The following is a 23,036-nucleotide window of genomic DNA, read 5'->3' as shown; positions in this document are numbered from 1 at the left end:
GAGTGACCATAAGAACACCCGTAAGTAAAAACCCCTGAACTGCACAGCCCGACTCTGAGTCTTCTTGCTGATTCATCCTGCACCTTCACAACCACCATCCTCTACATCTGACCCCCTGAGGCTATACCCCTCCCGTTGGGGGTTATACTACCAAAGCTGCACACATACCAACAGCCTCAGCGGACCCTGCTGCAGCGGCGGCCTTTTGACCGCAAATCAACGAGTGGCGTAGTCGACACAAAGAACTCTAATAACATCTGTAGGACTGCCACACACTGAGCTTGACACCCTGGGCACGGACCGGGTCACCGCCACTCGGAGACTACAACCCCCATCTGATCCGGCTCCGGGTAATCCCCTAACAGCACTGGCCCAGGGGGCGCGTCACTATCACTGAAAGATTCAAGCATTACCTAGCCTCAACTAAATTCACAGCCTTTACCGACAATAATCCCTTGACACACCTGGAGACAGCCAGGTTGGGAGCCATGGAACAGCGTTGGGTGGCCAGACTGTTGAATTATCAGTTCACAATCAAGTACCGGGCAGGTCAAAAGAATACCAATGCTGATGCCTTGTCAAGGATGCCCCACCAGTCACACACCAAGGATGAAGTGGATGATTTAGAGGAAGTTGAATTACCTGCTTTCCACCGAAGCAGTGTGGTCCACGAGCAACACGCCACCAGAAGACGTCATGGAAGGACGCTGAACCCCCTACCTCATCACAGCTGGAAGGAGACCCAGGACAGTGACCCAGTTGTCAGCCTCATCAAAAGACTGATAACACAAGAAGGTTCTCACCTGGAGAAGGATGCTCCCCCACAAGCTAAACACCTGTGGAATGAAAGAAGCCGGCTGTTCATCTACAGAGAGAAGGTGTGCCAACCCCAAGACTCATGAAATGGTGTGGCAGATTGTTGTACCCAGGACAGATATCCAGATGGTGTTAGAGGCCTAGCACAATCAAACAGGTCACTTTGGCTGGAAGAAGCTGGAAACCCTGCTGAAGGACCGGTTCTATTGGGTTGGAATGCGTAGTTCCATAGAGAGGTGGTGCCGGAATTGTGGGCCCTGAAGCCTCAGAAGGAAAGACTACGGCAGCCAGAAAGCTCCCTTGCAGTCCATCAAAACAACCCAGCCCCTGGAGATTGTCGCTCTGGATCACGTCAAGCTGTCACCCAGCAGGTCAGGCTATTCCTATGCACTGACAATGGTGGATCATTATTCCCGGTTCCTGGTGGTAGCCCCTGTCAAGGATCTGACAGCAGAAACTGCAGCAAGAATGTTCCCAGCATACTTCTGCAGGCCCCATGGATACCCGGACAAAGTGCTGACGGATCAAGGCCCTGCCTTTGAAGCCGAGCTGTTTAAAGAATTCTGTCATCTGTATGAGTGCAAGAAGATCCGGACTACGCCGTATCACCCTCAGACCAATGGTTTGTGTGAGAAAATAAACAACATCGTCATAGACCTGCTGAAAACCTTACCCTTGGAAGAAAGAAACCAGTGGCCAGACAAACTACCTGACCTGGTAGATCTGTACAATCACATACCTGTGAGTTCTACTAATTGTACCCCAGCGTACCTCATGAGAGCAAGACCCGGAAAGTTGCCCATGGACCTGGAACTCGGGGTGGTAGAACCTGCAGCAGATATGTCCACTGAAGACTGGGATACAAATCGGCAAGAGCAGTACAGGAGAGTACAGGCCTGTGTCGAAGACAGTCTAAACAGAGTAAGGGAAAAACAAGAAGAACAGTACAATAAATATGCACCAGCAGAACCCTTGGCACCTGGAGAGATAGTGCTAAAGCGGAAAAGAAGAGGTCACAAGCTCGATGACCAGTGGGAAAGAGAGCCCTACACTGTGCTAAATTCTAGATTTGACAACAGTAAAACCTGCCTGATTAGTAAGGATGGAGGTAAGACAACCGCAACAGTCTCAAGAGACCACTTGAAGGTGTGCCCAGGTCTACTGAAGACAATGGAGGAAGAAGTACCTCCTATAGCACCGGAAGAACCCAAGGAAGAAGTGCTTCACACAGTTCTAGGAGATTTCCCTGCGGACTGGCCTCAACTTGATGGAGTAGTTATTATACCCGTAATACACTTCTATCAGCCACAAGAAGAACCTGTGAGCGCTCTGGAAGAACCTGCTCAGGAACAGGAAGAGTCCCCAGTCAGAGGAGGATCACCCGTTGAAGCAGAGCCTGAAGGCCCAGTGGACAGTGCACTTGCCAGTCCCATAGAGAGATTAAGGCAGTTTTATAATCTACCAGCACATACACCTGCTAGATTAACAGAAAGTGCATGCACAGACACTAGTAACACCCCAGTGCTACGAAGGTCCACACGCAGCACACAAGGACAAATCCCTGCCAGGTTTAGGGAATAGCACAAAGTTCCTACATTATAAATAGTTACCCAGTTGGGTATTGCCTATTGTTTATTGTATGAACTGAAATAATATGTGCATTTAGTTACCCGTAAGGGTATAAAGACTTGTAGGCTGAGGACTGTGAGCAGCCAAAAACCGTCCTTGTAAATAGTTGCACTCATCAAAAGTGCCCCCTTATTTGACCACTGAACAAAAACCCGTTTGGCGTGGCCGAAGACGTGGTCCAGCACCTGAATCACTTATGCCCTGTGGCCACGCCCAGGGCCAACGTTGAGGGTTTTCAGGCGGGTCCCTCATATTACTCGTTTTGCACTTTCATCGGTGAGATGGACACCTGGTTACGGGACTTACTGTAACTTTATTATTATTATTATTGTAATTATTATTATTGTTATTGTTGTTACCTGTTTTGAAAAAAAAAATGCTTCAGTCCAAGAGTACTGAATTGTACTAGGGGGGAATGTGCCACCCTGCTGTTCACAGGTACCACAGGACCCAAAAGGGTGCATGGATGGACTTCTCCACAAGAGGCCCTCATTACATACAAACACATCCACCCTTCCACCTCTTACCACCAGAGGGAGCCCGTTAGGGATATATATATATGGAGGGTGGAGCCAGGCAGTTCAGTCAGTCAGAAAGTCTGAGAGAGAGAGTGTGCTGCCACTGAGAGTAGTGAAGACGCAGCACGTCTGCTGCTGCTGTATTGAGGGCCCCGAGTGTGGCCGGAGGCAAGAAGGAGAGGAGAGAGAAGTTGAGGGGGCAGAGGAGCATCATAGGCTCACCCCGATTATACAAACTGGACACCGGGTCCGCGCCTACAGAGTACCTTTATACCCAGTAGGGATCACCGGCATACCAGGAGGACTAAAAGTCTGTGGCCGACCTGAAGCTAAACCCATTACAGGACCAGGAACCACGAAGGCCCCTGCGCCCAGGGATAGTGGTTGCCAGTGGAAGGTCCTACTACCAAGCGACAGGTGAAGAGAGCAACACGACAGAGAAGCTAGGCCCAGTTGCAGGCTGGCCAGGAGCTTAGAGAGAGGGAGAAATGGACCAGGAGGCCTTATACCAGCTCACTGGGGAGAAGTCCTGAAGTGCACCCTTCCTACCGAGTACCCTGGACCATACCTGACATCCGCACCAGTAAAGGTATTGAAGCGAATCCCCTGTCTCTGTCAGTTACTCCTGCTGCGCCATCCCCCCTGCACTACAAGCCCCAGCATCACCACCCACCGTCAAACTCTACACTGCCCTGAGGCTCGCTCCACCTGTGGGGAGCTGTTCCATCCTAGCTGCCTATCAACTGCCTCAGAGGTCTGCAGCAGCGCTGGTACAAATTACCAGAAACCACAGGTGGCGTCACGATCAAACTACAAATCCCATATAAACTATCCCCTTTTTGTTGACCGCCCTGGGCCACGGACCGGGACAGCCACTGTGACATATTCCCCCTCCCCAGCATCCATAGGCCCGGACACCGAGTACCCCACTGCCCTGGGGGCGCATCACATGTAATGCTCCTTCTCATTTTCAATTTATAACTTACTTCCTTTGGGATGTGGGGTATATTCATATAGAAAGAAAAGTATCCCTTTAGGACACATGGTGTATATGAAATGCATCCCACAATTTATAATCCATTTGTTCTGGGATGTGGGGTGTACCCATGTAAACTAGAAAAACATCTCCTACAAGACACTTGGTTTGTATAAGATGCATCCTATATCCCACTACACATACTTCTACATATATTTCTACACAGTACACCACTATTATCTCACGATATACAACATACAGTATATCATTTTAGTTAAGTCATTTTTTATTTTGGCGGCTCTTCACACATATTCATCATATTATGCACATACATTCACACACATTCACTATTTTATCATTGTGTATTGTTTGCACCTATTCACATTCATTCACACATATTTTAATTCACATTAATCATCACTTATAATTAAAAGTTTATAGCAATCATTCATAGATTTCCCTCAATTAAAATTATTTCAAATACATATATCACGTAATTGTTGAGAATATTTATGAGCTTAGATGCTTTTATCTAACTCCGGTGCATTGGCACGCTCCCTTTAAACTCCGCCACCACTATATATGGGGATTCCCAACAGAGAGTGCACATGCACGCGTGAACGGGCCCGTTTGACTTCCGGTCCTGAGCAACAGACACTGCATGCGTTCCACCGCATGCGTTTCAGGCGCAGTGATTCCAGAAGTCCCTTTTGCCCATAGGGCATCTAAGTAGCTAACGCATGCGCCACAACCGCTCTGATTGATTGAACAGACTACATACAGCTGGTGAGAATAATATATAAACCGTACATTATAAACATCTACTAACGCCCCCTATTGAAGAAGCCCTAGGCGAAACGGCGTCGTCGGGGTAGATCATAGTCTCATCCGCGGGAGTCAGACATTGAGTTATGTAAGTACTCTCATTTAATCACCATGCCTCTTATATGTGAACTTTAACTGATTCTACCTCCACAAGCACAGCACTTTAACCATGAGATGATCAATTACTGCTAGTCTTATTTACCCATGCTAGTTTTGGACATTACTTTGTCTGGAAAATACTTTAATCATGAAATGACTTACTTGCTGTTAATTTTATTTCTTTTTTCCGACATCACCTTGTTTGAAAACACTAATAAGAACCAATCATTTATATATTTGTATATCCAATACATTTATATTTAGATAAATTCTCATTATAGGGAGAAAAAAGAAAAAAACTCTCTTGCATTTGCACTTTATATAATATTTTTTGAGTAAGGTGATCTAATTTATACCAAAGGAATATATATTTCTTCAGCACGTTATTAGGGGATGAGTGCAATAGAAATGGAGTAGAAGCATTTTTTGACATGAATTTTTGACATGATTTATTTAATGAGACGATGTACTATGTTAATAGAAGTTTGCGATTGGGATTTGACTTTATGATTTTGAAAGCACCTGTTTTTTATATATTTAACCCCTTAAGCCCCGAGGGTGGTTTGCACGTTAATGACCAGGCCAATTTTTACAATTCTGACCACTGTCACTTTATGAGGTAATTACTCTGGAACGCTTCAACGGATCCCCCTGATTCTGAGAGTGTTTCTTCGTGACATATTGTACTTCATGATTGTTGTAAAATTTCTTCGATATAACTTGCGTTTATTTGTGAAAAAAAAGGAAATTTGGCGAAAATTTTTCAAAATTTTGCAATTTTCAAAATTTGAATTTTTATGCCCTTAAATCAGAGAGATATGTCACACAAAAGAGTTAATAAATAACATTTCCCACATGTCTACTTTACATCAGCACAATTTTGGAACCAAAATTTTTTTTGTTAGGGAGCTTTAAGGGTTAAAAGTTGACAAGCGATTTCTCATTTTTCCAACAAAATTTACAAGACCATTTTTTTAGGGACCACATCACATTTGAAGTCACTTTGAGAGGTCTTTAAGACAGAAAATACCCAAAAGTGACACCATTCTAAAAACTGCACCCCTCAAGGTGCTCAAAACCACATTCAAGAACTTTATTAACCCTTCAGGTGCTTCGCAGGAATTTTTTGAATGTGGAAGAAAAAAATGAACATTTAACTTTTTTCACAAAAATGTTACTTTAGACCCAATTTTTTTTATTTTCACAGGGGTAACAAGAAAAAATGGACCCCAAAATTTGTTGTGCAATTTCCCCTGGGCACGCAGATACCCAATATTTAGGGAAAAAACACTGTTTGGGCGCACGGCAGGGCTCGGAAGGGAAGGCGCGCCATTTGACTTTTTGATTGTAAAATTTGCTTGAATAATTAGCGGACGCCATGTTGTGTTTGGAGAGCCCCTGTGTGCCCAAACATTGGAGCTCCCCCACAAGTGACCCCATTTTGGAAACTAGACCCCCCAAGGCACCTATCTAGATGCATAGTGAGCACTTGTAACCCCCAGGTGCTTCACAAATTGATTCGTAAAAATGAAAAAGTGTTTTTTTTTTCACTTTTTCATTTTTACGAATCAATTTGTGAAGCACCTAGGGGTTCCAAGTACTCACTATGCATCTAGATAGGTGCCTTGGGGGGTCTAGTTTCCAAAATGGGGTCACTTGTGGGGGAGCTCCAATGTTTGGGCACACAGGGACTCTCCAAATGCAACATGGTATCCGCTAACAAATTGAATGGAAAATCGGCTCAAATTGTTAGCGGACACCATGTTGCGTTTGGAGAGCCCCTGTGTGCCCAAACATTGGAGCTCCCCCACAAGTGACCCCATTTTGGAAACTAGACCCCACAAGGCACCTATCTAGATGCATAGTGAGCACTTGGAACCCCCAGGTGCTTCACAAATTGATTCGTAAAAATGAAAAAGTGGAAAAAAAAACACTTTTTCATTTTTACGAATCAATTTGTGAAGCACCTGGGGGTTCCAAGTGCTCACTATGCATCTAGATAGGTGTCTTGGGGGGTCTAGTTTCCAAAATGGGGTCACTTGTGGGGGAGCTCCAATGTTTGGGCACACAGGGACTCTCCAAATGCAATATGATATCCGCTAACAAATTGTCGGCTCACATTGTTAGCGGACACCATGTTGCGTTTGGAAAGCCCCTGTGTGCCCAAACATTGGAGCTCCCCCACAAGTGACCGCATTTTGGAAACTAGACCCCCCAAGGCACCTATCTAGATGCATAGTGAGCACTTGGAACCCCCTAGGTGCTTCACAAATTGATTCGTAAAAATGAAAAAGTGTTTTTTTTTCATTTTTTCATTTTTACGAATCAATTTGTGAAGCACCTGGGGTTCCAAGTGCTCACTATGCATCTAGATAGGTGCCTTGGGGGGTCTAGTTTCCAAAATGGGGTCACTTGTGGGGGAGCTCCAATGTTTGGGCACACAGGGACTCTCCAAATGCAACATGGTATCCGCTAACAAATTGAATGGAAAATCGGCTCAAATTGTTAGCGGACACCATGTTGCGTTTGGAGAGCCCATGTGTGCCCAAACTTTGGAGCTCCCCCACAAGTGACCCCATTTTGGAAACTATACCCCCCAAGGCACCTATCTAGATGCATAGTGAGCACTTGGAACCCAGAGGTGCTTCACAAATTGATTCGTAAAAATGAAAAACTGAAAAAAAAAACACTTTTTCATTTTTATGAATCAATTTGTGAAGCACCTGGGGTTCCAAGTGCTCACTATGCATCTAGATAGGTGCCTTGGGGGGTCTAGTTTCCAAAATGGGGTCACTTGTGGGGGAGCTCCAATGTTTGGGCACACAGGGACTCTTCAAATGCAACATGGTGTCCGCTAACAAATTGTCGGCTCAAATTGTTAGCGGACACCATGTTGCGTTTGTAGAGCCCCTGTGTGCCCAAACTTTGGAGCTCCCCCACAAGTGACCCAATTTTGGAAACTAGACCCCCCAAGGCACCTATCTAGATGCATAGTGAGCACTTGTAACCCCCAGGTGCTTCACAAATTGATTCATAAAACTGAAAAAGTGAAAAAAAAAACACTTTTTCATTTTTATGAATCAATTTGTGAAGCACCTGGGGGTTCCAAGTGCTCACTATGCATCTAGATAGGTGCCTTGGGGGGTCTAGTTTCCAAAATGGGGTCATTTGTGGGGGAGCTCCAATGTTTGGGCACGCAGGGGCTCTCCAAACGCAACATGGCGACCGCTAACAATTTGAGACAATTTTCCATTCAATTTTGTTAGCGGACACCATGTCACGTTTGGAGAGCCCGTGATGTGCCTAAACAGTGGAGCTCCCCCACAAGTGACGCCATTTTGGAAACTATACCCCTCAAGGATTTTATTAAGGTGTATAGTGAACATTTTGAACCCAGAGGTACGACTCAGAATTTGTTTACATTAGGTCATCATATTGAATAAGTTGTCATTAGTCTTGAGCGCAAGTGCTCGCTACTTGAGTTTGCATCGGGTACTCAGGTATGCACCTTGTACAGCGTGTGCTCGAGTGACATGCTCGAGTCCCTGCTCCGCATGTTTCACGGTTATTAGACACCCAAAAAAAACATGCGGGGATCGCTTGTGCATGGCAGGCAATCCCCGTAAAGTTTTTTTGGCCCCGAAGCATATGGGGCAGAGACTCGAGCATGTCACTCAAATACCCACGATACTCAATGCATACCAGAGCACCCGATGCAAACTCAAGTAGCGAGCACTTGCGCTCAACACTAGTCGCCATATCGTCATCTTTTTTTCTTACTTTTGAAAAAAATCCCAAACCCATCACAACCCTAACCCCAACCCTAACCCCAACCCCAGCCCTAACCCTAGCACAACCCTAACCGTAGCACAACCCTAACCCTAGCACAACCCTAGCCCTAGCACAACCCTAACCCTAGCACAACCCTAGCCCCAAACCCAGCCCTAACCCTAGCCCAATCCTAACCCAAGAGTTTATTTTTGACGCCATTCCTTGTGCGGTATAAGTGATTAGACGACTTTATTCTTCGGGTCGGTGTGATTACAGCAATACCAGAATCATATGGGGTATTTATGACTGACAGCTGTCACACACTAAAAGACGCATTTTTTGTAAAATCTAGTTTTTGCATCGCCATATTTTGAGAGCTATAATTTTTCCAGATTTTGGCAGACAGTCATGTGACGGCTCGTTTTTTGCGGGATGACTTGATGTTGTTATTGGTGCCATTTTCAGGCACGTGACATTTTTTGATCGCTTTCTATTCCGATTTTTGGGAGGCAGAATAAACAAAAACCAACAATTCAGGAATTGTTTTTTTTTTTTTTTTTATTCTGTTCCGCGTGTGGTAAAATTGATAAGGTAGTTTTATTCTTTGGGTCAGTACGTTTACAGTGGTACCACATTTATATCGTTTTTCTATGTTTTGCACTTTTACAAAAGCAATTTTATAGAAAAAAATATTTTTTAGCATCGCTTTATTCTGAGAGCTATAACTTTTATATTTTTCGGATGATGGAGCTGTATAGCGGCTTGTTTTTTGCGGGATGAGATGATGTTTTCAGCGGTAACATTTTTATTTATATTTGTCTATTTGATCGCGTGTTATTCCATTTTATGTTTGGCGGTATGGTGATAAAGCATTGTTTTTTGCGTCGTTTTTTTTTTTTTTTTTACCATGTTCACTGAAGAGGTTAACTAGTGGGACAGTTTTATAGGTCAGGTTGTTCCGGACGCGGCGATACCAAATATGTGTACTTTTATTGTTTTTTTTTTATAATAATATTTATTGATGGGTACATTATATTTTTATTTTTGGTGGATTATTTTTTTTTGTTTTTTTAATATTTTTGCAATTTTTGCAATTTTTTTTTCACTTTCTGGAAGTTTATATAGTTTATTACTTTGTCCCACTCTGGGACTTTCACTTTTTTTTCTCTGATCGCCTGCATGGCACAGGAATGCAGCACCATCCCTGTGCCATGCTTGCTGTCAGCGCCGGACAGGGAGAAGATTGTTTGGAGATGCACTGCGCATGTCCAAACAATCTTCCTGCTGTCTGGTGACTCGGATGTTGTCATGACGACATCGGGTCGTCATGGCAACACCCGGGAAGCCTTTGCAGACAGCGCTGGAAGCCGGAAGAGGAGGTGAGTATCTGCGATCACCTCCCCTTGCCCCCGCAATGCTGCGATCGACTTCGATCGACTTCGATCGCAGCATCGCGGGGGTTAATGTGCTGGGAGCGGTGCAGGAACACTCCCTGCACATAGTATCGGGTGTCAGCTGTGACAATCAGCTGACACCCGGCGGCGATCGCGCCCGCACAGCCTGTGTGCGCGCGCGATCGCCATGACGTACTAATACGGGTCTGGCTCTTAAGTCCCAGGGCACAGACGCGTATTAGTACGTCAGATGTTGTTAAGGGGTTAATGAAAACTATTTTAACAAATTATTGGAAATAAAAATGAATTAATTTTAAATAATTGTATTTATATCTTCCTTAAAACTAAGCTGATCTGGCTTTAGTTTTTTTTTGCTATTCAAAACCGTGTTTTCTCCGTCACACGGATCACATATACGTTGTCAGAAAATACTGCCATTTCTCGCCTCCATTAAAAATTTCCTTTAGTGTGTCATTGAAGCAATTCACCGCAGTTTGCTGTTCAACTACTTACCTACAGGCCAGGTATTGAAAACTCTGTTTTCTCCGTCACACGGATCACATATACGTTGTCAGAAAATACTGCCATTTCTGGCCTCCATTAAAAATTTCCTTTAGTGTGTCAGTGAAGCAATTAACCGCAGTTTGCTGTTCAAACTACTTACCTACAGGCCAGGAATTTAAAACTCAGTTTTCTCAATCACACGGATCACATATAAGTTCGCTCCAAACTCAGTCATTTGTAGTGAGCGTGGAAGATACTGTCCTCCATTTAAAATGGGCAAGGCATGTGGCAAGGGACGGGGAACTGGACGTGATGGTAATGGTGCATGCAGAGGCCGAGGACAAGGCCGTGGGCAAGCCGAAGTTGTGCCACAACAAACACCCACATCTTCTCGCCTGACCTTCCTGTCCCAATTTCTAGGGGACCGCACCACACCACTATTGAACCCAGACCAGTGTCAAAAGGTTGTTGTTTGGATAGCGGATAATGCTTCCAGTCACTTAGCCACCCCCACCACCACCCTGTCTTCCACATGGTCAAGTCTCAGTAGCCGTGAGTCTGGACCGCATATTCCTCACCCTGATCCTCCTTCCTCCCACCAGGCCGAGTACCCAGAGAAAACTGATGCCACACTTGGACACTCTGAAGAGCTGTTCACTTTTCCATTTATACATTCGAGCCTCTCGCCCGGTCCACTTGAAGCAGGGCAAGAGGAGATCGCGTGTAGCGATGCCCAAATATTTGAGCAGCCAGGTCACACGAAGGCGACAGTGGGAAACTGTCACAAGAGGTGGACGATGATGAGACACAATTTCCAGAAAGTCAGGAGGAGAACCAGGGTGTGGAAGTGGAAGATGAAGTGGTGGATGATATAGTAACTGACCCAACCTGGCAGGAGGACATGCAGAGCGAGGTCAGCAGCACACAGGGGGAGGGAAGCAGAGCACCCCAACAGGCAGGAAGAAGCAATGTGGTGGCCACAGACAGAAGGCAGGCAACTGTTCCCCGTAACACCAACATGAAGGAAGTTGCCAGTACAACTGTTAGGTCTTCCCAAGTCTGGTTGTTTTTTAAAGACTCTGTCGATAACCCCAAAAAGGCCATTTACACCACCAGCAGGGGTGGCAAAACTAGCAGCCTGACCACCACCAGCATGATCAGGCACATGGCAGCAAAGCACCTGACTTTGTGGGCCGAACCCCAGGGTTCAGGAACAGTGTCTGCGGGTGGCACCATTGCTTCTTCCGCTGTTGTGCATGCAAGCCAATCCCCTGTCCATGGTGCATGCGAAGATGCCTCCTGCCCTGCACCTATCGTTGCACACTCTCAAGTAGCAGCATCAGGAAGTGACTCGCCCAGGGGGAATATAGGGGACTCGGTGCCCGGGCCTTTACTTCCTTGGGATGTCACGGCAGTCGGCTCCCGGGCCCGTACTCTGGGGTCACTCTTTAAAAGGGGTTTGTTAACAGTTTTGTCTCGTGACGCCACCTGTGGTTCCCGGTAATGGGTACCGGTGCTGCTGCAGACCTCCGGGGGTGATGGGATGGCAGCTTGGATGTTTCTGCTCCCCACAGGCGGAGCGGGCCCCCGGGGCAGGGTTGATGGAAGGGATGCAGGTGAGAGGTGGCCCGGTCGGGCCAGGGGAATGACGGACACGCACACAGGGGATTCGCTTCAGTACCTTTACTGGTATAACGGCAGGTATGGTCCAGGGTACCTAGTAGGAAGGGTGCACTTCTGGACTCTCCCCAGTGAGCGGGTAATAGGCCTCCTGGTCCTTTTCTTCCTCTCTAAAGCTTCTGGCCAGCCTGGAACTAGGCCTAGCTTCTACGCTGTTTCACTCTCTCACCTGTCTGCTTGGTAATAGAACTTTTCTCTAGCAACCACTATCCCTGGACGCTGAGGCCTTCGTGGTTCCTTGTTCTGTAAAATGATGGTAGCTTCAGGTTGAACAGGGATCTGGAATCCTCCTGGTATGCCGGTTGTCCCTACTGGGTGTAGAGGACCCTGTAGGCGCGGACCCGGTGTCTGGCTTGTGTCCTGGGGTGCTCCTCTGCCCCCTTAACTCCTCTCTCCTCTCTCCTTGCCTTGGACACGCTCGGGGCCCTCAACACAGCAGCAGAAGTGCTGCTCCTTCACTGATCTAAAGTGTCAGCACACTCCGATTACCTAACTCCACCCTCCAGTATATATATCCCTAACAGGGCTCCCTCTGGTGTTATGAGGTGGAAGGGTGGAGGTGTCTGTTATGTAATGAGGGCCTCTGGTGGAGAAGTCCATCCATGCACCCTTTTGGGTTCTGTGGTACCTGTGGTAGCACGGTGCCGCAGAAGCACGTCCATGTCCTTGTCCCAGCGCAGCGTTCAGCTGTCCATACCCCAGTCCTTGGAACGCAAGTGCAAATATGCAGCCAACGCCCCACAGGCCACACTACTAAATTCTCACATTTCATGACTGCTTGCGGTCGAAATGTTGCCTTTTAGGCTCGTGGAGACGGAAGCATTCCGCAACCTGATGGCAGCGGCCGTCCCTCGGTACTCGGTCCCCAGCTGCCACTATTTCTCCCGGTGTGCCGTCCCCGCATTTCACAAGCACGTGTCCCAAAACATTAGCCGTGCTCTCAACAACGCAGTTACCGGTAAAGTCCACCTAACCACGGACACGTGGACAAGTGCTTGTGGGCAGGGATGGTACATCTCGCTGACGGCACACTGGGTTAACAAAGTGAAAGCCGGGACCCAGTCAGACCTTGGGACGAAACACGTCCTCCCGACGCCAAGGATTGCGGGCCCTAGGTCAATCAGGTTTGCCCCCAAGGTCTACAGCTCCGGCACCTCATCCTCTTCAGCCTCCGCCTCCTCTTCAGTCTCCATCTCCGAAATGACCACATCAGTCACAAGCTGGAAGCACTGCAGCACTGCCTCGGCCAAGCGGCAACAGGCTGTGCTGAAGCTAATATGCTTAGGTGAAAAAACGCACAATGCTGAAGAGTTGTGGACAGCTCTGAAAGAGCAGGCAGATCTGTGGCTCACACTGCTGAGCCTACAGCCAGGCATGGTCGAGTGTGACAATGGCCGGAACCTGGTGGCGGCTCGGAGGCGAGGCGAGCTCACACACGTACCATGCCTGGCTCATGTGCTTAACCTCGTGGTTCAGCGGTTTCTCAAATCCTACCCGGAGCTGCCGGATCTGCTTTTTAAAGTACGCCACCTGTGTGCTCATTTTAGAAAGTCAGCTACAGCTTCCGCCGCCCTTGCAGTGTTTCAGCAGCATTTGCAGCTTCCGGCTCACCAACTGGTGTGTGATGTCCCCACGTGTTGGAACTCTACACTGCAGATGTTGGGAAGGATTTGTGAGCAGAAGAGGGCAGTTGTTGAGTACCAGCATCAACAAGGCCATCGGTATTCAGTTCAGACTTCACACATAAGACCTCAGGAGTGGACATGGATGTCAGACATATGTACCATCCTCCAAAACTTTGAGGACTCCACCAAGATGGTGAGCAGCGATGATGCCACAATTAGCGTCACCATCCCGCTTTTCTGTCTTCTGAAATGCTCTCTGCTCACAATCAAAGAAGATGCATTGCAGGTGGAGCATGATGAGATGGAGCAAGGAACCATACAGGGTAATTACACACAGCCAAGCCTCATTTCATCCCAATGTGGATTGGGTGACAATGAGGAAGAGAAGGAGGAGGAGGAAGGACAGGAGCTAGTTTCATGCACTATACACAGTACTACCTGCATAGCTGTCATACAGTCTGTTCAGCGTGGATGGCAAGAGGACAGAGAGGAGGAGGAGGATGAGAGCATGGTCAGTCATCCTCTTGGTGAGGACACAGAAGTCTTGCCTGTTAGTAGTCTGGCATGCATGGCTGAATTTATGTTACGGTGCCTTTCCAATGACCCTTGCGTTCTCAAAATTTTGGGTGACAGTCATTACTGGTTGGTGACACTTCTAGACCCACGCTACAAGGAGAACTTTATATTTCTTATTCCTGAGGTGGACAGGTGTACAAAAATGGGGCAGTACCAGAAGGCCCTTGTTGCGGAACTATTAAAAAAATTCCCATCTGAAAACGATGGCGGCAGAGGGCACACTTATTTGGACAATCAAGGAGTACAGGCAAGAGAGACACAACTTCAATCCAGCAGAGGCAGGTGAACACTGTCAAAGTTCTGGGAAAGTTTTCTCAGCCCCTCCCATCGCACAGGCCCTGAGGCGCGGGGTACTCTCACAAGAGGTGCAAAGTTTGGGAAGATGCTGAGGTAGTACCTTGCCGACAGTACCAAAGTCCTCCATGATTCCTCTGTGCCTTATAATTATTGGGTATCCAAGCTGGATTCGTGGAATGACCTGGCTCTCTATGCCTTGGAGGTCCTGGCCTGCCCTGCCGCCAGCGTTTTATCAGAGCGGGTTTTTAGTGCCGCTGGTGGAATTATAACTAATAAGCGCATCCGCCTGTAAACTGAAAATGCTGACAGGCTGACTCTTATAAAAATGAACAAGGGCTGGATTGGGCCAGACTTCTCAATACCACCGAATAATAGCAGCGTAACATAAACTCAAATCCAGTGTCTTTTCTTGGGAGGTGTATTCCCATGCACCTTTTCACACCCACACATGAGTATACGCTTCCTGATTTTGGCTATTTGCTCTTGTCCTCCTCCTTCTCCTCATCCTCCACCACCATATCACCAGGGTGACCGTGGTCCGTGATGCAACAGCCACATAATTTTTTTAAAGGGTGTTTATGATGCCCTTAAAAAAAATTTTTTATACACTATGTCCATGTATACCCCCCAGGGGTAAATATTTGTCAGCCCATACACTTAGTGCATGGGCATTACAAGTATAGGAGGTCCACTCCTTTCTAATGGGAACATTTTCTTATGAGGCCCTCCTCCACATCTCTTCCAAGGGTCATTGAAGTGCCTCCAAATTTTTGGCAGCCCTTGCATTCACTGCATAGGCCAACACTATGGGAGACTCTGTCCTTTCTAATGGGAATTTGTCGTTACTGTGGCCCTGCTCTATGTGTCTTTAAATTCTTAGTGGGGTTTTTCCTAAAATTGGTCAGCCGTTGGACTCACTGCATATCCTATAACTGTATAGCAGACCCTCTCCTTTCTAATGGGAACATGTCATACCTTGTTACTGTGGCCCTGCTCTGTGTGTCTTTAAATTCTTACTGGGATTTTTCCTAAAATTGGTCAGCCGTTGGACTCACTGCATACCCTATAACTGTATAGCAGACCCTCTCCTTTCTAATGGGAACATGTCATACCTTGTTACTGTGGCCCTGCTCTGTGTGTCTTTAAATTCTTTGTGGGGTTTTTCCCAAATTTTGGCAGCCCTTGCAGTCACAGCATGGGCATTACCACTATAGGAGACACTCTCCTTAATAATGGGAACAACAAAGCATAGCCGGCTGATGGCTTTCTAACAATAGCTAGGGCCGACTGCTGGCCTTTTAAGAATAGTAAGGGCCGTCTGATGTCCCTACAAAAATAGGCTTTATGACTTTCAGAGTCCCTCCATCATAAATAAAACATGAATGTCTGATGATGTGTCACACACCACATTGCCAGATAAGGTTGTAAAATGTTAAAATGACATTTCCCGGTGGATGTATTTGTCTTAAAAAATAACGTAAAAAAACCAAAACAATAGGATCTTTCTTTAGTATAAAAAACAGCGTCACCAATTTAACATCAAAGTAATCACATTGTTCAGCTCATGCACCTCCTCCTCCATCTCGGAAATGACCACATCAGTCACAAGCTGACAGCACTGCAGCACTGCCTTGGCCAAGCGGCAACAGGCTGTGCTGAAGATAACATGCTTAATGCTTAATTTACAAACCGCCCAGCACTGCAGAGTTGTTGAAAGCTGTAACACAGCAGCTTGATCTGTGGCTCTCACCGCTGAACATACAGCCAGGCATTGGTAGTGTGCGACAATGGGCGGAACCTGGTGATGGAGAAATGACAGCCGGGGTAGATACGGTTTCCCTCTATGCCAGTCCTTTCACCGAGCTAAAGAATATGGCTGTGGTGAAATACAACTCCCACTGAGATGCTGTTTCAGATTGAAAAACATTGGGCCCACCAGAGGATTTGATTCTGAGGGCTAACCTTTCTCCCCCGCTCAAGAGCCCCATAGCAGCTGCACAGTTAGCGCTATCATGAAGTCTCCTGAGGTAGAAGCCAAGGCACACCAGAGGATTCTCTGGTGGGACCGTCCAACCCTGCCAAGAAGCAGTCCTGGCTAAGAAAAGTGTGTGGAAAGGTTCCCGGACACTCTATGGCTGCTTTTTTTACTGAGGAGGAAACACACGCAAACACAGGGAGAACATACAAAGTCCTTGCAGATGTTTTCCTTGCTGGGATTTGAACCCAGGATCCCAGCGCTGCAAGTCTTCAGTGCTAACCACTGATCCAATGTGCTGCCGTTCACCCTCTAATATCTATCAGGCTGGAGAAACTTACACCTACTGCCACTCTATCTTCAGCTCCTTTGTGAGAAAATGTATTTGGGCAGCCACTCAGTCTACCAAATAAAATTCCTGAGAAGGAAATTGGGGGTGGCTTCACTACTGGTACTGGGGGCAGTGCTAATACCATGGCGTCGTACCATAGTTTGCTGGAAATATTCCAGGCTGGTAGGAGGCAAGCAAATTCCCACAGAAAAGTACCAACAGTAATGTTCAGGCCACATTTCAAGTGCAAGCAGCTTTAGAGGACTTCCTGGGAGAAATGACACGCAGTGTAGATACGGTTTCCCTCTATGCCAGTCCTTTCACCGAGCTAAATACAACTCTCAGCAAAAAAAGTTGTGGACTGGCTCCGTACCGTCCCTGGCCACATTCACCTGTCCACGTGTTTGTGGTTAGGCGGTCCTTCCCAGTAAGTGCACTGGGGAGGGCACGGGTAATGTTGTGGGACTCGTACTTGTGGAAGGCGGAGGCGATATCGGGAAATATAGTGCTGGCTGGGGACCGAGTATGGACACCCGTCCGCCGCCGTCATGAGGTTATGAAAAGCTTCCGCCTCCACGAGCCTGTGGGTGGCTGCTTGCATTCCAAGGAATGGGGTAGGGACAACTGTACGCTGCACTGGGACAAGGACATGGATGGTGATTGTTGCAAGTCTGCAGCGACAGGTGCATGGCGGGAGGCATCTTCGCATGCGCCAAGGATCACTTATGATGGGCACACTTTTAGGCAGTGACCTGGGAGTCAGAGATGCTTCCAGAGGTCTTCCCCATGCTGTTCCCATGTCTTTTCAGCACTGTATGCATGTGTCTGATGATGTGTCACACACCACATGGCCAGATAAGGTTGTAAAATGTTAAAATGACATTTCCTGGTGAATGCATTTGTCTTGGTTGAAAGCAATGCAAAAGTGCAAAAACGCATCAAAAACGCTACGTGTGAACATAGCCCAAGGTGTGGAGGAGTATTTTTGTTTTTGGATATTTATTTTGCCTTATATACATTATTATATACATAATTATGTATATATACATATTATACATATTACTATATTATATACATTATATATATATACATATATTGCCTTAACATACAGTATTTCCCAGTAAAATCCATTTTGGTTTCGTTTTTGTATGTTTTATTGTGAGTCCGTAAAAGTGGTGTAATACTCTGACCACGTTGTTGACAGCAGTGATCTGGGAGTCAGAGATGCTTCCAGGGGTCTTCCCCATGCTGTTCCCATGTCATTTGAGCACTGTTCCCATCGATTTGGTCAATTTTTAGGCCCTCTGCAGACCGCCGGGGGGAGCCGCCTTAAAAATGCTCGAGTTTCCCGTAGACTTACATTGGGCTCGTTGCTCGAGTCGAGCACCCGAGTATTCCAATTTGCTCGACCCGAGAAACGAGTACCCGAGCATTTTAGTGCTCGCTCATCACTAGTTACTATCAATATTTGGGAGAGTGTACCTATTTTGACCCATGTTGTAATTTGAATAGTGTTGAGAGAGCATGCTCGACACTAGTGATGAGCGAGTATGTTCTGTTAACCCTTTCGGCGAGTATGCTCGGGCCGAGCAACGAGTAATTACAGCTGCTCAGTGTTATGTTTGAATCACTCCCATGTGCATGATTTGCGACTGTTTGACAGATTTAGTAGATGTAAGGAATGTGTAAGAAATAGACATTCCTTACATGTACTAAAGCTGTCAAACAGTCGCAAATCATGCACACAGGAGTGATTCAAACATAACACTGAGCAGCTGTAACTACTCGGTGCTCGGCCCGAGCATACTCGCTGAAAGGGTTAACAGAACATACTCGCTCATCACTGCTTGACACTGCTCGGTACTCGCCCGACTATCTCACTACTCGGGATGTTCGGCGAGCACCGAGCATTTTCGGGTTACTCGGGCGGGAGCTCGGGTCTCCCCCCTGCATGTTACAGAGCCAATGAACATGCAGGGATTGCCAGCCAGTCACTGTAATGCCGCAGCCATGTTGGTTGTGGGCATTACAGTGATTGGCTGGCCGCACAGCGTCACCTCGAGTATTTAAAACCGGGCGCCGCCATCTTGGACACAGTCTCTCCAGATAACACAGTGTAGGGAGAGTGCTGCTGAGCTAGGGAGAGATTTATACTGCGAAATAGTTAGTGTAGGGTCTCTAAAGCCTGCAAAATCAAACAAACATTCCTTCTGAGGACTAATATCCATCCCAGATATCAGGCAGGCTGGCAGGCAGGCTGTATAGGAGACGCAGTGGTTATACCAACAAACACTGCATTACAGTCCTGTGTGCTGCTTCTCAAATTGCTAGACTTAGCCCCAGGTCTCAGGGGCCAGGAAAAATCCTTTTTTTTTTTCATCTAAATCCTCTTTTTTTTTTTTCCTCAGTCAGACTGTACAAATACCCGTCTTATTAACCTTTTGGTATCCCCCCCCCCCCACAAAAAAAAATTGAGTGTGTCTGTGAGTGTTCAGACACAAATATATCTGTTTAAAAGAGTCTGGTTTCAGCCAGATAACTAGAACTGTGATTTTGCAGTTCCATGGTCCAAATCTCTGTATTATCCACTTTTTTGCCTTTTTTCCATAAAAAAACAGTTTGAGTGTCTCGCTGACTGTTCAGACACAAATATATCTGTTTAAAAGATTCTGGTGTAGGCCAGAGAAATAGAACTATGGTTTTCCTCTTCCACGGTTCAAATCTGGGTGTAATCCACCTTTTTGCCTTTTTTACATAAAAAAAACAGTTTGAGTGTCTCGCTGACTGTTCAGACACAAATATATCTGTTTAAAAGATTCTGGTGTAGGCCAGAGAAATAAAACTGTGGTTTTCCTCTTCCACGGTTCAAATCTGGGTGTAATCCACCTTTTTGCATAAAAAAAACAGTTTGAGTGTCTCGCTGATGGTTCAGACACAAACATATCTGTTTAAAAGATTCTGGTGTAGGCCAGAGAACTAGAACTGTGGTTTTCCTCTTCCACAGTTCAAATCTGGGTGTAATCCACCTTTTTGCATAAAAAAAGAACAGTTTGAGTGTCTCGCTGACTGTTCAGACACAAATATATCTGTTTAAAAGATTCCGGTGTAGGCTAGAGAACTAGAACTGTGGTTTTCCTCTTCCACGGTTCAAATCTGGGTGTAATCCACCTTTTGCCTTTTTTACATAAAAAAAAACAGTTTGGGTGTCTCACTGACTGTTCAGACACAAATATATCTGTTTAATAGATTCTGGTGTAGGCCAGAGAAATAGAACTGTGGTTTTCCTCTTCCACGGTTCAAATTTCCATTTTGTTACCCTTTTGCCATTGATAGTGGGAGCATAAGCTATTTTACTTCATTTACAATGGGCAAGGCGCGTGGCAAGGGACGTGGAACTGGACGTTCTGGTGATGGTGCGTGCAGAGGACGGGGCCGTGGCCAAGGTGAAAATGTACCACAACCAACAGCCATATCTTGTCGCTTCCAGTTCTTGACCGAATTACTAGGGAAGCACACAACAACACCACTATTGCCAACTGATCAGGGTGAACAGGTAATTAATTGGATAGCAGATAATACTTCCAGTCACCTGGGCACCACCACCTCCGGTCTGTCTTCCACACGGTCAAGTCTTAGTAGCCGTGAGTCTTGACCGCATACTCCTCCTCACCCTGATGCTTCTTCCTCCCACCATGCCGAGTGTCGTCAGACAGCAACTGATCCCACAGTTGGACACTCTGAAGAGCTGTTCACTGGTCCATTTCCATATTTGGGCCCCTCGCCTGCTCCTCTTGAAGTGGTGGAAGAGGAGATCCCATGTAGCGATGGCCAAATGTTTGAACAGCCACAGCCACAGGAAGGCGACGCTGTCAATTTGTCACAAGAGGTGGACGATGACGAGACACAATTGCCACGAAGTGAGGAGGAGGACCGTGGTGCGGAAGTGGAAGAGAAGGAGGTGGTGGATGATCTAGTAACTGACCCAATGTGGCAGGAGGACACGCAGAGCGAGGCCAGCAGCACACAGGGGGAGGGAGGCAGAGTACCCCAACAGGCAGGAAGAAGCAGTGTGGTGGCCGCAGACAGAAGGCGGGCAACCGGTTCCCCGTAACACCAACACGAGGGACGTTGCCAGTACAACCGGTAGGTCTTCCAGAGTCTGGAATTTTTTTAAAGATTCTGCTGATAACCCCAAAAAGGCCATTTGTACCACCTGCCATGCCAGCATCAGCAGGGGTGAGAAAACTACCAGCCTGACCACCACCAGCATGATCAGGCACATGTCAGCAAAGCACCCGACTTTGTGGGGCGAACCCAGGGTCCACGACCAGTGTCAGTGGGTGTCACCACTGCTTCTTCCACTGTTGTGCGTGTAAGAGAACCCCCTGTTGTGCGTGCAAGGCAATCCCCTGTCCATACTGCATGCAAAGATGCCCCATCCTCTCAGTCTTCACTTGTTATGGCAGTTTCTCAAGAAACAGCATCAACGTCCACGTCCACGTCCCAATTGTCCATATCCCAGACCTTTGAATGAAAGCGCAAATTCGCAGCCAACGCCCCACAGGCCACAGTCCTAAATTCGCACATTTCACGACTGCTTGCGTTGGAAATGTTGCCTTTTAGGCTGGTGGAGACGGAATCCTTCCGCAACCTTATGGCGGTGGCCGTCCCTCGGTACTCAGTCCCCAGCCGACACTATTTTGCCTGGTGTGCCATCCCCACACTACACAAGCACGTGTCCCAAAACATCTGCCATGCCCTCAACAACGCAGTTACTGGGAGAGTCCGCCTGACAACGGACACGTGGACAAGTGCTTGTGGCCAGGAACGGTATATCTCCCTGACGGCACATAGGGGTAAACATAGTGGAAGCCGGGACCCAGTCGGACCTTGGGACGGAACACATCCTCCCCACACCAAGGATTGCGGGCCCTATGTCAGTCACAGTTGCCCCCACAGTGTACAGCTCCTGCACATCATCCTCCTCCACCTCCTCATGTTCAGCCTCCATCTCAGATATCACCACATCAGTTACAAGCTTGAAGCACTGCAGTACTGCCTCAGCCAAGCGGCAACAAGCTGTGCTGAAACTCATAAGCTTAGGTGATAAACCTCACACTGCTTGTGAGTTGTGGACAGCTGTGAAAGAGCAGGCAGATCTGTGGCTGAGACCGCTGAACCTACATCCAGGCATGGTCGTGTGTGACAATGGCCGGAACCTGGTGGCGGCTCTGAGGCGAGGCGAGATCACACACGTACCATGCCTGGCTCATGTGCTTAACCTCGTGGTTCAGCGGTTTCTTAAATCGTACCCCGAGTTGCCAGATCTGCTCGTCAAAGTACGCAGCCTGTCAGCTCATTTTCGGAGGTTGGCTACAGCTTCCGCCGCCCTTGCTGTGTGGCAGCAGCATTTGCAGCTTCCGGCACACTGATTGGTGTGTGATGTCCCCACACGTTGGAACTCTACCCTCCATATGTTGCAAAGGATTTGTGAGCAGAAGAGAGCAGTTGTGGAGTACCAGCTGCAACAAGGCCGTCGATATTCAGGTCAGACTCCACACATAAGACCTCAGGAGTGGACCTGGATGTCTGACATATGTACCATCCTGACAAACTTTGAGGAGTCCACCAAGATGGTGAGTGGCGGTGACGCCATCATTAGCGTCAGCATCCCACTTGTCTGTCTTTTGCAACGCTCTCTGCAGAGAATTAAAGAGGAGGCATTGCTGCCAGAGTATGATGAGATGGATCAAGAAGCTGTAGCGGGCGATTACACACAGCCCAGCCTCATCTCATCCCAACGTGCATTGGGGGACAATGAGGGATAGGAGGAGGAGGAGGAGGAAGAACAGGAGCTGGTATCATGCGCTGTAGACGGTAGTACCTGTACAACTGTCATACCGTCGGTTCAGCTTGGGTGGCCTGAGGACAGGGGGGAGGAGGAGGAGGAGGAGGAGGAGAGCATGGTCAGTCGTCATCTTGGTGAGGATACGGAAGTCTTGCCCGTTACCAGTCTGGCA

This window comes from Phyllobates terribilis, unplaced genomic scaffold (genome assembly GCF_046119375.1).
Source record: "Phyllobates terribilis strain yellow unplaced genomic scaffold, ASM4611937v1 Scaffold_1__5_contigs__length_1240528914, whole genome shotgun sequence".
NCBI classification, from domain to species: domain Eukaryota; kingdom Metazoa; phylum Chordata; class Amphibia; order Anura; family Dendrobatidae; genus Phyllobates; species Phyllobates terribilis.
The sequence above is the reverse complement of the archived record's forward strand: the minus strand, read 5'-3'. Positions refer to the sequence as shown.